Below are 15,202 nucleotides of genomic sequence, written 5' to 3'. Positions count from 1 at the left end.
AAAGTTAAATGAATTACTTTTGTACCATCAGAGGTTGAAACACAACCATCTGGTCCACCAAAATTGGTCTGAATTTTTCAGTATTCTTTAAATGGCACATGCTGAGAAAAAGCCTGCTCCAACTGAAGTAAGTGGCACAACGCCCACTAATTTATATAAAGCCAGGATTTCTTCCAGCATGTCCCAGTGAGAACATTTTGCTTTTCTGGACTATGCACAGATTTTGTACTGGCTACAACTGTGTTGGTTGGGTGAGATTTTTTTTTCCTCTCCACAGAAACAATAAAATCAATTTGTGAAGAAATATTCAAAGTGGACAGATTCAAACACTGGCAAAGCAGCATGTTTTCTTGCTGGTGTTTGAATAGCAGGAGATGGAGGATTATTCCCCTGAAGGTAAAGGGAAAGCATTGACAAAACACTGAGAAATCTATTTCCTTGGTGTAACACAGTATCTTATTGACTGTCAGCAAAGTGTGGAATTCAAGTTTCCTGAACTGGACAACCACTGTACCACACTTCTGGTAATATACTTCTTTTAAAATGTACACATCACACCAAAGGATCACAGTTTGTAAAAGAAAATTATATATCCTGGAGTAAGGCAGTGATATTTTCACAAGAAATGCTCTGCTAAGGAGTAATACCTGCAGTTGTTTCACTTAATTTAATTCTGGCTTTACTTTATTTACAGAGAAAATGCTGCAACTAGACAGCAAAAAGGTGAAGTGAGCAGTGTTTTCACATGCAGTGGCACCATTTCCAGAGACTCTATCCCATGCTCCACAGCAATGGGACAAAGCCAGGCAGCCCTGCTGGCACAAAAATATTTTGTGGAATCACAGTAAATAGACAAAGACAGTAACCTGTGATTTCCATGTTCAGTTATGGTTCATTACCCAAATATGTAGACTATTTAAAGGTTATTTATTTTACTGCTTATGCTAGAAATAAGGTAGCAGCTGCTCAGATGTCTATAAGCAGGCGCGCACACACACACATTTAGAAGTATATCTACACAAGTTGGATTGCTTTGTAAATAAGGTTACTCTGAATATTTTTAGATGCAAATCAATTCTATTTTCCACTCTACCAGTAGGATTAAATTTCTGACATTGATGAAATCCAAAGACTCTAAATTTAACTTGGTGATTCGAGAATGATTCATAATGAAACCCTTCTTTTTCATAGCAGTGGGATGCCACCTGTTTTATTCTGCTTTATTCTGGAGATAGACATTAGAGTGCACCCATGATGAGTGGTAATAACAGTGAGATTTTAGCAAGCCTACCAGGTAATGATACTTCAGCCATGTTCTGGGGGAATTAGAGAGGCTAAAACTCTTAGCCAGAGGATTCCACACCTATTGCAGAAGCACAATGTGAAAGAGCTTATTTGTACAAGTGTACCTTTATAAAATTGATAATTTGTAAAAAAAACCCACAGATCCGGGAGCTTTTCAGAAAAGAGAAAAATAAATATCAGGTTTTTACACATTAAAGAGCAACTGAATTTCTCTCAAAGATTAAAAAGGAGAAAAAAAAGAAGCTGAGTCTTGAGAAGTAATCTGACCTTTCTTTACAGTTGGGGTTCAAAAGTTCTTTACAACTTTTGTTGGGGTTTGTTTTTGTTTTTGAATAACTATTTCTATTTGTGTTACAGGTCAAAAATTCCAAATGTATTAATCACAGTGTCACGAGTCTGCAGGCATTAGTGAAGTGTCTCATAATGAATATGCCCACTGCTGCCTAGCAAGGGCATATGTGGAACATCTGTATGTCATCAACAAAGACATTAATTAATTATATTAGTTTTCTGTTATCATATTTTATATCTTTGAATCCAGGGCTTTTATGCACTAGGATTAAACATTTATTGTAATTTTTACTTCATTGGTAAAGATGAAAACCAAGAGAATTTTCCCTCAACAAAACAAAGTTTGACTCAAGCTGTTTTCCATGAGGAAAAAAGTTGAAACAGAGTTAAACAGAGATACTTCTGTAAAATTTTCTTAATTGAAATAGACAACAGATATTTTTCCTGATAGTTTTACACATGATATTTCTCTGCAGACAGTTATCACACAGATTCAGAGAGTATGCTGAGTTGGAAGGGATCATCGAGTCCAGCTCCTGGTCCTGCTCACATACCTTAGCTGATGTTTATGATACTAGAAAATTCAGCCTATAATCAATCATGGAAAATAATAGTTTCCAGTCGCCCCTCAATTAATTACATCATATAAAGAAAATTTATATTAATTTATAACCTCTCTCTCTATATATATACATACACACTCATTTCTTAGGAACTGAAATTCTCCAAATGAATGCCTACTGTATTAGACCAGTTTCCTATGCTTAATCAAGATATACAAGAAAATCTTCTCATGTAAAATATATGGCAGCCCTGAATAATTTAAAAAGGCTCAAGTGCCTCGCTCTCTTTGATATCTAAATATTGCCTGACAGAGGAAAATACAAAGAATGTCTCTCCCCCTCTTTGAAATTAAAAAAGTATCTTTAGTGGAACCTGAATCTTATTTAGACCAAACAATTTGAGGGAGGGAGGAGAGGGGGAGCTGCTCAGGCATTTTATGATTCTTCCCAGAAAAAACATTATGCTCCCTGAATTTTAAAGCAAGAGACACCTTTAATACTGGTCCAGTCATGTTAATAGAAAGATACTGATAACTCTAGCCTGAAATGACAGAGTAGAAGGAAAATTAGGACATATTTAAATTAGTGTTTTTCTTATTATGGTATTGCACAGTATTCTATCCATATTGTATTTTTTCACTTAAATCTCAGTTCTAGGTTTTCTTCCATCTACTGTCACTATTTTTCATAACTGAAGAGCATGAGTATGTTAAATGTTAACAATTTGGGATTGCATTACACTTTTAATAGTAATCTGTGAAATAATTTACAGTGAATAATAATTTATTTAAAGTAATTTATTGAAGGTCAATAACCCATCATCCTCCCACCCAAAAGGTTCAGACCCTAAAGAGTCAAGAATGATTTTAAAGGGAGGGATTTAAGTAATTTTGAAATGCTGCCACCTTCAAACCCTTTTTTTTTCCTCTGGGCAGGAACACCTTCCTCTAGACCAAGCTGTCCAAAACCTTGTTCAGCTTGGCCTTGAGCAGGAATGGGGCATCCACAACTTCTCTGGAAACCTGTTCCAATGCCTCACCACCCTGACATAAAAAAATTCTCCCCCATATCCATTCTAAGCCTACTCTCACTTCATAGCCATTCCCCATTGTTCTAACACCACATGCAGAACCATCACTACATGAAGAATCATCTGTATTATTTATTTTCCTAATAAGGATTTGTTTAAAAATAATTCAGTGTTTTTATCACTCTCTTGCCCTTCATAGGCTGATATATATCATTCAAAAACATTAAATAATAAACTAGAATCATCATGAATAAATGGCTACTAAGTGAAACATTTAATTACAGCTTTTAAAGGCAAAAGAAAAAATATTGTCCCTGGCTTATAAAAAAAAAAGCCAAATTTATTCCTAGAAGTGCTGACAGAGTACTCTGAATTATGAACAGTTTGTTTTGAAACAGGAACTCTTAGAAGAGTAAGAATCTGACATTGAAGGAACATTCCAGTTCAATTTAAGGATGAGAAACTGGGCAAGCATTGTGACAAGGCAAGGTTCAGACAACCTTCAGAACCAATTACATTGTAATCTGCATAGGCCTTTGCATCACTGAACCATCACATAGAAAAAAGGCAACAAACTCCTTCATACACATCTGTTGACAGTCAATGGAGGCATCTTAAAGAAACCTCCAGAAAAGGAGAAATGTACAGAAAGGAAAAACGACACGTGCCACATAGGTCTGAATGCTCCTGCAGCACATGCTAGTGCTCTCTATATCCATTACACTTTTAGGATGGGAGTGTACCCAAAAACCAGAGCTGTGGTTCTGGTTCATTACTCCTAGCGGGGTGCAATGCAAGCTCAGAGCAGCACCTGCACGTAATGGTAACTCAGCAGAAGGGACACAGCTCATCACTTCCACTCAGGCACCAGCAGACCTGCTCAAAGGCACAGTCACTGCTCCAAAAGCAGCTCCAGAATTGTGAGAAAAGTCCCACATACAAGCAAAAGTCACTTGTAATCATTTTCAGACATTTTAAAGCATTTCAGCACTAAATATTCCCGAGCACACATAGCCCTGACTGCCCTTAAATCCAGTCCCTGAGTGGCAATCCCAAACTCCCGGCTCCTGCTGTCCCGCCTCCCTCCCAGCAGAGAGCTGAAGGGTGCAGGCAGTCGGCTGGGCCATGGCACAGGGGTGCTCCAAGGCTTCCAGCCCTGCAGGCACTGATCCCATCAACTCCAGGCAAAAATAAAAACCAGTGTTTGCCAAGGGTGGGCTCTTGTGCCAACACTGGGATGATGATCCCAGGGGAGCTGTAAGAGGCAGTATCTCCTCAGATAGTCTGCTCCAGATGGGCTGGCTCCCAACAGGTTCCCGAGGCTTTTGGCAAATTGTGCTTTCTCACAGAAGAAAACATGAGTGTGCTAGTTCTTAAAAACGTGACAGAATGCTGCCCCACCTAGTGGGAGCACCACTGTCCTCACCTCTGCTCGCCAGGCAGACAATGAGAACTTTTATAAGGACACATTGTGTATTTCTAATAGTTTGTTAAAAATATCATGATGAGCAGATGTGGGAAGGATTCCACAAGTGGTTTAAATTAAAACATGCTGAGAACCTAAAAGCTTAGAAAAGCCTTTAATGGAGGGGAAAGTATGAAATAAATGCTTCTTAAATGTTTTAAACATCTTAAATGTCTTCATGTGCAAATACTAACTTATTGTCTATTAAATTATGTCACCCAAATGTAATTGGAGAAGGAACCTCTAGCATAAAAAGATAAACCTTCTATCTTTAATGCAATAATTATTCCATGTTTATTGGCTAGAAACCAGATACATTCTCATGTTTACTACAAATTACAGGTAAAAATATCTTTTTTAGCTATTTGAGTTGGTACCATTTGCCTGTTCCAAGCTTTCAAAAATTTTATCTGCTGAAAACAAAAGACTAAAACTCTGTCAGTTCTATATAAGTAATAGAGAGCTGACTCCCATCCTTCATTTTTATCTCCCAGATGCATCTAATGCCAAATCTGTTACCTGCATGGCTGCCCTCTCAGAGAGTTTGAACTCGGTAATTTTTTTCCCACATTTCATCTGGCTATTTCTTTCCAAAAACCAAAAAATTCTCCACATTCTTTGTGTCTGAAAGACAAAACCAATAGCTGTTTCTAAGTCAAAATTTCACTGACCATTCTACCTGGCACAGTAGAACTGGCACCTTGTTGTCTTCAACTGCTATTGTCCTAGTACACTTCCCACAGAGCCTGAACAGAAATTGTTTCCATGTCCAGGTGTGTCTTTTTTTGACACTTAATATTTAACTGCTGAATTCTTCAAAACCTATGCTGGCTTTTATTTTAAGAGATGGTCTTAGGAACACCCTAAAGACTAATACATTTTGGAACCTTGCAAAGCAGATCCTTAATGGTCTGTCACCCTCACAGAAGGACAGCATGGCAGATGGAGAGACACACCCTCCCCTAAGATGTTCAGAAGTCATGGATGCAATCCTCCAATGTAAGAAATCTTCCCCAAAAAGAATAGAGCCCAGCCTTTTGACTCCAGACTTTCAGTTCTAAAAGTCCCCCCAATCAAAAAGCTACATTAAAGAACACTAAGCTCACTAAAGTTTACCTGAACAGCTAAATGCAATTTAATTGCTTAACTCCCAGGGCTGCCTGACAGCTTAACTAAAACAACAGAATTTATAGCAGCAACTTAGAAGAAGATGCTGTGAAAGTTCAAGCATTTCCTATCCAGACTGACAAAAGCAGTATTCTCCAGAGGAGACTGTTCTCTGCCCAGTGTTTGTTCAGCTCAGTGCCCATGCAGCAACGCCCATCCCCAGCAGTGACTTCCCAGCACATGGCTGGCAGGGCACACCGTGCTCTCCTGGGCTCCCCAGCCATGGTGGTGCATAGCTGACCCAAACTGACTCCATACCCAATGGAGTCCCTTAGCTTTTCCATCTGCTCAGATGGAAAAGCTAAGGGACTGCAGGCATTTGTTATCTACAAAAAATTTGTCTTTCAGAGCAACATTACCCATACTGAAGCCCTGCTTCCTGGGAAGAGGCTGAACATCTCCCGTTGATGGGAAGTAGGGAATAAGTATCTTGTTTTCTTTTACTTCCACACATGGCCTTTGTTATATTAAACTGTCCATGAGATTTTTTCCCATCTTACTTTCTCCTTTCCATTGTCCTGCAGAGGAAGGGACTGATGGAGCCATTTGGTGGGCACATGGCATCCAGCCAAAGTCAATGCACCACAGTCCTTTTTGGCACCCAGTGTGTGCCATGAGGAATTTGAGATAAGGAATGTGAAAAAGGAATAGGACTATTCCTGAAGACAAAGGAATGGCAGAGTTAGCAAGTGATGATCTGACCTTAACCCACTGCAGGCTCCCCTGTGCCTCTGAAGGGAAGGAGGTGAAGAAAGGAGGGGTGAGAGGAAGGTGTTTTAACATTTAGTTTTTATTTTCTCACTATCTTTCTCAGATCTGATTGGTAATAAATTAAACAAATTTTCACAAAGTTGAGGTCTGTTTTGCCCATGACAGTCACTGGTGAGTAATCTCTCTCTGCCTTTACCTTGACCCACAAGCCTTATATTTTCCTGTCCATATGATGAGGGGGAGTTACAGGGCAGCTTTTGTGGGCACCAAGTGTCCAGCATCCATCCAGGTCAACCCATAATAGGAGAAGCAATGGAGGCACCTGGACACAGAATATCCTCTTGCACTTGAATGGAAAAATCTGTTTTAATTCACAGGACAGGTTTGGATGATGGTCATAGCTTTTTGTGAGGATCTATACTCTCAGCATGCTACTCCCAACACAGTGTCCCAGAACACAACCCAGCTGAGAAACTGTGAACAAGAACAGCACGGTGTGCCCTGGAAATACAGGGATTTGGAAAGGGCAACTGCTTGTTGTGGTACATTTTGTAGGCTGCCTCTCAGCAATGTCCAGCTGTGGGTCAAAATGAACAAGGATGAACATTTGACAGTTCACCTCATCCAGAGCCAAGGGCAAATGCAGAGTGGATCCATGGCTTTGGCCTGTGTTCCAGTAGCTGAATGGCTCACAGGAAAGAGGAGGCCTTCACATATTAAGCATGACAGATAGCCACCAGCAAGACAGTCACATTAAGCCTGGCATTATGATCCCAAGGTGTGGTATATTGTCAGTTCTCTCAGTGACAGAAGCCCCCCACCAGGCACAGCTTTCTCATGGCAAAAAGCATGTAAAGACCTTGTGCTGATTCCAACAGGAAGATGCTTTCTAGAAGTGACAGCTATTCAAACTATAAAAAATAAGCTATTCTATGTATTAAAAATAAAGGCTATGTATAGTAGATGGGAGGGAAGGCATTGATAAAATAATAAAATTTTATTGAAGCAAAAGCAAAAAGAGCCAGACAAACTCATTGAAGTATCCGCATGGAATGTCAGATCTAAAGAAAAGTTCAGAGTGGATTTACTGACCCCTGACACCCAAGTATGTGCAACCACACCAGATCATTCTTTCCACAGAGCATTTCCCTCTCCTTGTCTGAGACACCATGTCTAAGGAAAGCATTGCTTTTTCCTGCGTGTTTTCAAGTTACAGAGATCTTACGACTTTTTCCTTCCATGAATCATTCCAAACAGACAAATTTCTAAAACCAGAGCCTATTCACCTGACCCACAAAGAGACTGTAAGAGCACATATTTACAGAAATCTTAAGACCTATGAGATCTTATCACTACCAGAGCACAGACTTTTCCAAGACTGGGCTGTCAGTAGGTGTTGGAACCACCAACTCCAAATAAAATCCACAGAATCCCTCCAATCTCCAAAGTCCACCCTGGCAACTGGCTGGCTGTAAGGAAGGATCTTTGTCCCCCAGAGCTATATTTGCAGACTTGTGAAGGACTTTATGGGTTACAACTGCTGTGTCAGCCTGGACCTGTCCCTCTCTACCATCAGTGAGAGCCAGCAGCTGGTGGGGTTCCTCCTGCTCTGGGATGGAAAAGGAACTGAGAGGAACATAGGAAGAATGGCATCCCAGGCACGACTTTCCAGACAAGTGCATAATTTGGATCCTGCAAGCAGGATTATGACACCATCCAAGGACTGTTACCAAGCAGGATTTGCAGATGAGCTTTTCCAGGGCCTTCAGTTTGTCTCCCAACAACATATTATTATTAGATTAGAGAAGACATTTGGGTAGCCCGACTACACAACTTGGTCAGCTGCACAAACTGCATCTCCCCTTTCAGTCCTCATTCTTTAACCAAAGGCAGACATTTGAAAAAGAAAAAGCAATGTTAACTGCTTATGAACATGCAAACAACTTTCAAATCTGGACTTTACATTATGGTCCAATAGGTTGTTTTGTTCATATCCCCCCTTTTCTAAAAACAAAAACATAATTTCTTTAAGCTGAATAGTTTTCTGGACAGTTAACTGATCTTCTTATAACCATTATTGTTCCAAGGTTCTGCTTTCAGAAGAGGGAAACAACACTGCAACTCTAAAGCATTTCCAAGTATAAATGGATTCCCACACACCCAGTCTAAGAGCACCTCAATCACTTAACCCACAAGCTTCCAGACCTGCTCTGTGTCCTACACAGTGTAGACAGAAATGATGACTGCTCTTCCAGCTGCTGTTGTAAATTGAAACTAACAGCCTGATACAATCACATAGCATGACACCCTGTACAAATTTATTATTTTGGCATGGAACCATCACTCTAGTAAAGTCATTTCACATCTGGATGAAAAAACAGATATGGCTTTTTATGAGATGGCAATGACTTCATAATTCTTACTAAGACAGGTTTCCCTAATGAAAAGAAAATAATTTGTTTCTAATCCAAAAGACAAAAGTACAACACAGCATTTGTTTAAATAAAGGATTTCCTACTTGAGACTGTTTCTGTGTGCAATAATTAAAGGCAAAGGAGAGTCAAGAAGAATGATTAGCACAGAATAAGATACAATACCTCTGCTGCATGTTTGTTTTCCTTAAGCAGGTTTTAAAGTTTTATAAATTTCCAGCGGCTTACAATGCTGGAAGAGCATCATTCTGACATTTCGATTTACAAGACAAAAACCCCCAAAATACTGCTTTAAGGATTTGTTGAGGTTGTTCTATCACGCATTCAAAAATTCTCTGTATGGACAGATGGTGTTATCCAGAGTTAGTACATCCTAGCATCCTGCAAGCATAAGTAAAAGCAAAATGTTGCTTCAAGAACAGTTCCAGATTTGGAAATAGACATAATCCAAGTGTAGATATTGGGTCTTAATAATTAAACTTACTGAACACTTTATTGAAAATTCTTCCACAGCAGAGATGTGAACTCGGATGAAAACATTGGTGCTTATGGAAAGGGAGGCACAGCAATATGCAGCAATATTTAGCAAGGAGATCTGAAACTAAATTAAACCTGTGGCCTGGGAAAGGACTCTCATAGCCTGATTGAACCACTGGCTGCCTAATGACATTGTGTGACATTTATTTTTATGTTATTCCCCCTCATTTTCACTGATAGTTATGCAGATAAAAGTATTCGTGATGAAATATTCCCACCCACGAAAATATATTAAGGACACATTACTTATCACTTATATAACACCAGGATTATTTTTTCAAAAGAGGATTGTGTAATACAAAGGATTACCATTCTTCAAAACAGAAAGTATATGCAGAACAGCAGCAGTTAGAGGCAGACTGATCAAATGCTTCTTTTGCCTGAAGTGCCATTATATGGCAATTTAACACAGCACTGAGTAAACTGGGACTAAAGGAAGGTACACAAGGCAGCCTCTATGAAAGGCTGAAAATCTTCTTGTTCTGCTAATAAATGTTTAAATTATATCAATAATAATAAATCAATGAAACATTTAAACTGTTAGGGTCTTTTGAACCGCCAGTGATGTCACTAAATACTCTGCTGAGCAAATGCAGTTTGGTTAATAAAACAATATAAATTTACCTCTCCCATCAGGTTGTGGGTGGTTATTTCAACATCCTTCCTCTCTGCTGAGGCAGTGGCAGCTCTATGCCCGTGGCTTGCTGGAATTTCAGCAATTTCAGCTGACAGAAAGCATTGCAGTGAACAAGTCTTTATAACCTCTCTGAATTCTTCCACTTTCTAGCAAAAGCTTTGCACTCGCCCACCTTTATTTTTGTCACAGTTGCTAGGATGCCTTGGCGACAGACACCAGAAATATCCATGATTTGGAGACAAAGCTGGAGGCAGGTGTAATCCACACCAGACCAAAAGGAGGGCAGGAGGCCCCTGCCAACAGCCACTTCACCAGCAGAGATCCCTTGCAGCAGCAAAAGCACTACCTGGGATAGAGCAAATCCACTTGCTGCCATCTCAGACTCTGCACCTCCCCTGCCTCACAAGGAACAGATCCAGCCTCCCACCACTGGGGAGGAAGGAAAAGTGCCTCTCAATCTGGACACCCACCTCAGCCAAAGCACAGGTTACACCCTGTAGGCTTTTCCCCTCCTTGCTCTTGGTCATCCTACTGAGGCACTAAAAACAGATCCTGGACCTTATTGCTCAGGGCAGTGCTGGCTTCAACTGCAGAACCTGCTCTTGCCTGGGGTGTTACAACCAGACACCACAAGCCTTTGCAGAGGATCAGAGCTGGCCAGAATAGCTTCCAAAGACCCCAGTGATGCTTCCTTGGTGAAGCTCACACAGATGCTGGCAGAGACTGTGCTAGAAACAAAGCACAAATGATGTATGCAGTTGTTTGAAAAGCTCACACAAAGAGGGCTTTTTCTTTTAAATGTTGCTCATAGACTTCTGCATTTTAAAAGTCAATCACAATCAGGCAATTATTTAGAATGAAATATAATTTTTCTGGGTGATTAATGAAAATAATTTCATTAAGTGTTAAACATCTGTTTTGAAGGAACTGCCCCTTATTTACATAAAATCTGTGTGTCATTCTACAAAATGAATGCTTTCTCTGCTAACAGTGTTGTGGAGGAAGCGGTTTGTTGCACTGGATTTATACAAACAACCTTGCTTTCTTCACGTTCTCATAGAAAGAAATTTTACTGCCAGACTGATTGTAGTAGGAAAATTACAATGTAATGCTACACCACAGTTAAAAATCCTTTTGGCCTCTAATGTTAGACAGAAAAATGATTCTGAGAATAAAAGAACAGATGCTGACAGCCATAGCAATTCTTGATGCTCATGCCAGGAAGACATATTTTTTTTGAAAAGGCTATTCATAATGTGAATAGTGCTTCATGCAAAGAGAAGTCTATTATAAAAGACAGTATATATTTGTAGCTAAAGGGATCCCCCCCAATTGATTGAGGGACCCATTGATTTTTTTCCCACTTTATCCAGATTTATTTGTTTTATATCCTCTTTTTCTTACATTAGCTGCTTCAGTGTTCTGAACACTTCTTGTTTATACATGTTGCCTTAAAAAACAAACACTAAGCAATTCTTAATATAAATAGGGAAATGTATTAGCAGACTGCTATAAGAATCCACTAAATGTAAACTTTTAGGAGATGAAATTCCTAAACATCTGACTATATATTCTTTTTTGAACTAGTTTTCCACCGAAAGGCATCCACCATTGCTGACCCCCTCATGCCCTGAAAGAGAAGCATCAGTTGTAGCACTAGTGTAGATAGACAACAGGAGCCTTGGCAGTGCTTTCAATCATGATATCCAGACTAAACAGCATTGACAAAAAGATCAGATTTTCCCAATCTACAAAGAAAACAAACATTGCCAGGTACCTCCTCATTTGGTGGTGTATCCTGCACTCTCTGCAAAGTAGGACCCTATTACCAAGCTGTGCCAGCTGTACCTCAGACACAGAGAGCATTCCTCCTGCCCACATCTGCTCAGTCGGAAAGGCTGCTCCTGGCAGCAGAAACAGCCTTCCCAACTTCTGGCACCATCCAGTCCTTGACAGCAGGCTGGTGCAGGGCAGAGAGCACAGAGGTGGCAGCCCAGCGAAGTTCCCCACCCAGACAGCACAAGGAGGTTCATCACCTTGGTGAAAAGGAGAGGGAACATCCTTCTTACACTAACTGAAAATGTCCTGCCACCCTATATTGCAAATCTGCATGGGCAGCCGTGGAGCAAACCAGCTGGGCTTGGCCATTGCTGCCATGCACACACTGCTTCTCAAAAATCGCAGTGCTTTAGGAGGGTACCTCCAAGCTTCGCTGCTCCAGCATCTCTTCCCCAGTCAAAGCTGGAGATGAACCTCCTTGTTTCCCACAGTCAAACACCAGAACAAAATGCTCTTCTTTCCCACACAGCCCTTGCAGCTGCATCTGCAAGATTCCACTCCTGAGTGAGAGTGCTGCAGGAGACTCATGGCTAAAATAATTGCTGAAAGAGTTTCAATGCATAAGGAATGAACAACTCCATAAGGGCTGAATAATGGCAGCTGGGACAGGATTAAAATACATATTAAAAGAAAGTAGTGTCATGTTAAGGTGACATTTTCAAAAAGATTCACATAAAGGAACTGAGCTGAACTGTATAGGATATTAAAAATTCGCACGCAAAGTCTTTCGCTCTTTCGTCTCCTCCAGTAACTCTACACTTCCTTACTTTCTCACATCACTTCTCTTTAGCAGTTACTACAAACCTTTTGATATAGATAATGTAAATTATAGAAATAGATTTTACATCACAGTATGCAGAAAAGAAAAAACACATCTTTCAAATTAAATTGTAGAACTTAATGATCTAAATAACTATCAGTGAACAATCGCCTGATTTAACCAAAAGTGTATCCACACAATGAGTTCACATCTTTTGCTTTCTGAGTTTAAAAAAAAACACTAGAAAATCTGAAATGCACAGAAAAACCTAACTAAATATTTGTTTCTCTGAACCTGCCGAAGATTTCAGTCCTACTCCTTTAAATACACAGAAAAACTTATTAGAAGGATTTCCCCTGATAGAAGAAAAGTTGTCTGCACAAACATTTACCATGCTGAAATCAAGCCAGCAAAAAGCCCAGAAACACATATCTGGTTCATGATAAATGACTTCTGTTTCATACAAGGTGACAATTATGCAAAGTGGACATGAGGACATTCCCTATTCTCTGTCACATAAGCGTGCAGTTTCTACTGAATTCTGAGATGCCATGTTCTCTGCAAAACAGACAGCATGCTTTCTTTTTCAAGAGTTCTTTTGTGGAAAACAGTCTGCACTTGAAATGTAGCACTTTACAAAAGAGAAAAAACATCAAAAATCATCTCTCATTAATCTGGATAGAAAACTGGCAATGTTGGTAAATTGCTGAGTAAGCCTGATAACCTTTTAGAAAGCTCAGGGAAACAAAAGGTTTGAACAACCTAGCTGCCCACCAAGAACAAAAAAATCATTTTAATATGGCACGTTTTTGATGCCTGTACTGATATGCTACCCAAGCCTGCAGTCTATACAAATGGCATTGTGACTCTGTCCTTGGGGTGACAGAATGCATTCATTTACATTCTAGCTCGTCATACAGCACAGTCTCGTGCCCCAGAATGGCTTGATTTAGTCGGTTTTCTAGCACAGCACAATGGCTGCTTTCAACAACAAAACTGTTTTCTGACATTATATTTTGTTAACTTGGTTTGCAAAGAGCCAACTCGAAATGATTGCTGTGGATGGAAAGCACACAGGACAAATGGGGCTGCTTGACAGCAAGCCTTCCCTTGAGAGTGGCTTACACACACACTCCAAATTTTGTAGCGTGTCACATTTAATCTGTAATGTGCATAGCAAATCACTTGAGCACAAGAAATGTCATATAAAAGCAGTAATGGCTTATGATGCAGGTTACAAAGTCTGCTGGTTATCCCCACAGTTTTGAAAGCTCTTCATTTGCGACGAGCCTCTGTGACTCATTTGTCACCTAGCACCATTTTCTTCTCATAATAAATAAATAATAAATACCTTTGTCTTATTTATTGCATATATTAGATGGCCGTCTCAGGCATTAAAAAGTAAAAACAGAGTGTTTCTGTAGTCCAGCAATGCTGGATACATAGGATCTGTGAAAACATACTCTTTATATGAGGCAGCATCACGAATCCATTGAATCCTGGAGACCATTCCAAACCTTTTCAGGGTAGAAGATCTTCAGAAATGAAGCCAAAGCATAGATGTTTGAATTTCAATACCAGGACATCTTTGAGTGAAAAATAAATAAGTCACTGTTATTACCAATTAGATTCAATGCAAAGACTCACTAATCCTTAACATATGCCAGGACACTGTACTGGCAGAAAAATATGCCATACTGTGTTATGAAGATAGGAAGAGGGGATGCCAGTTTCTGCACAGAAATTGCTAAGAGGGCTAGGGATTCATTTTAAAAAATTCTGATGCTCTTCTGAGTTTAAGGCTTAAAGCTGATGCTCCAAGTTTTCTTCCTTAATCTATATTTGCTTAATCAACTCATGAATCCTTCAGCAAGACAAGAGAACAGTTTCTAGGAAGCTGATTTCTTTTTTGTTTCATCTTCAAAGAGACAAAGTCAGCTTGAGGTCAGCATAGCTAGATGATTTCTTGCTCCCAGGCATATCACTGAGACCTCCTTCTTTGTTTTAGACAATAAATTAAAAATCTGGCTTGGACTGTCATAACTAAGTCATCACTTTTTGTAAGTCCTAGCAAGGAGCAGATCCCTCTTCATCTACAAGCCCAGAATTCTTGTCTGAGACAAGCCTGGTTGTCTCCTGTACTGACCAGAGAGGGCTGGTGCTTTGCTGCTCTGGCCCAGTGCAGCTCCAGCCTCACTGCTGTCAGAGGCAGTGCTGGCAGACTGGGCACTACCACAACAAATATGTCATGCATATGAAACATGGGCATGCACAAATACATAGCCTAAGGTGCAAGAACATCTCCAGGATCCTCTCTGCTGTTATGTATGTCTCCAAGAGAAATTTAACTCCAGCTGCACACCACCAACAGATGACTTTGAGAAGCTGAGAAGCACAAAGGCATTAAACAATGTAATCCAATTTTCAAGTTTCCAGATGAAGCAGTACAGATGTTGCTGCATGTA

At 39.9% G+C, this 15,202-nt stretch overlaps 1 protein-coding gene across 6 annotated transcripts in view; it reads right to left on the bottom strand.

Annotated features, from left to right (window-relative positions):
• Positions 1-15,202, bottom strand: part of CRACD (capping protein inhibiting regulator of actin dynamics) — a 129,885-nt gene that overhangs the window by 96,497 nt on the left and 18,186 nt on the right. Inside the window, exon 1 of one of the 6 annotated variants that reach the window (XM_064710428.1) lies at positions 10,126-10,194. The exons of the other annotated variants lie outside the window; for them this stretch is intronic. The gene's annotated coding sequence lies outside the window, so the exon portion shown is untranslated. Of the gene's footprint in view, positions 1-10,125; positions 10,195-15,202 lie in introns of those variants that run through there. 6 annotated transcript variants of the gene reach the window in all.

This window comes from Zonotrichia leucophrys, chromosome 4 (assembly GCF_028769735.1).
Source record: "Zonotrichia leucophrys gambelii isolate GWCS_2022_RI chromosome 4, RI_Zleu_2.0, whole genome shotgun sequence".
Classification (NCBI taxonomy): domain Eukaryota; kingdom Metazoa; phylum Chordata; class Aves; order Passeriformes; family Passerellidae; genus Zonotrichia; species Zonotrichia leucophrys.
Note: the sequence above shows the minus strand (reverse complement) of the source record. Positions and strands in the feature narration are given on the sequence as shown.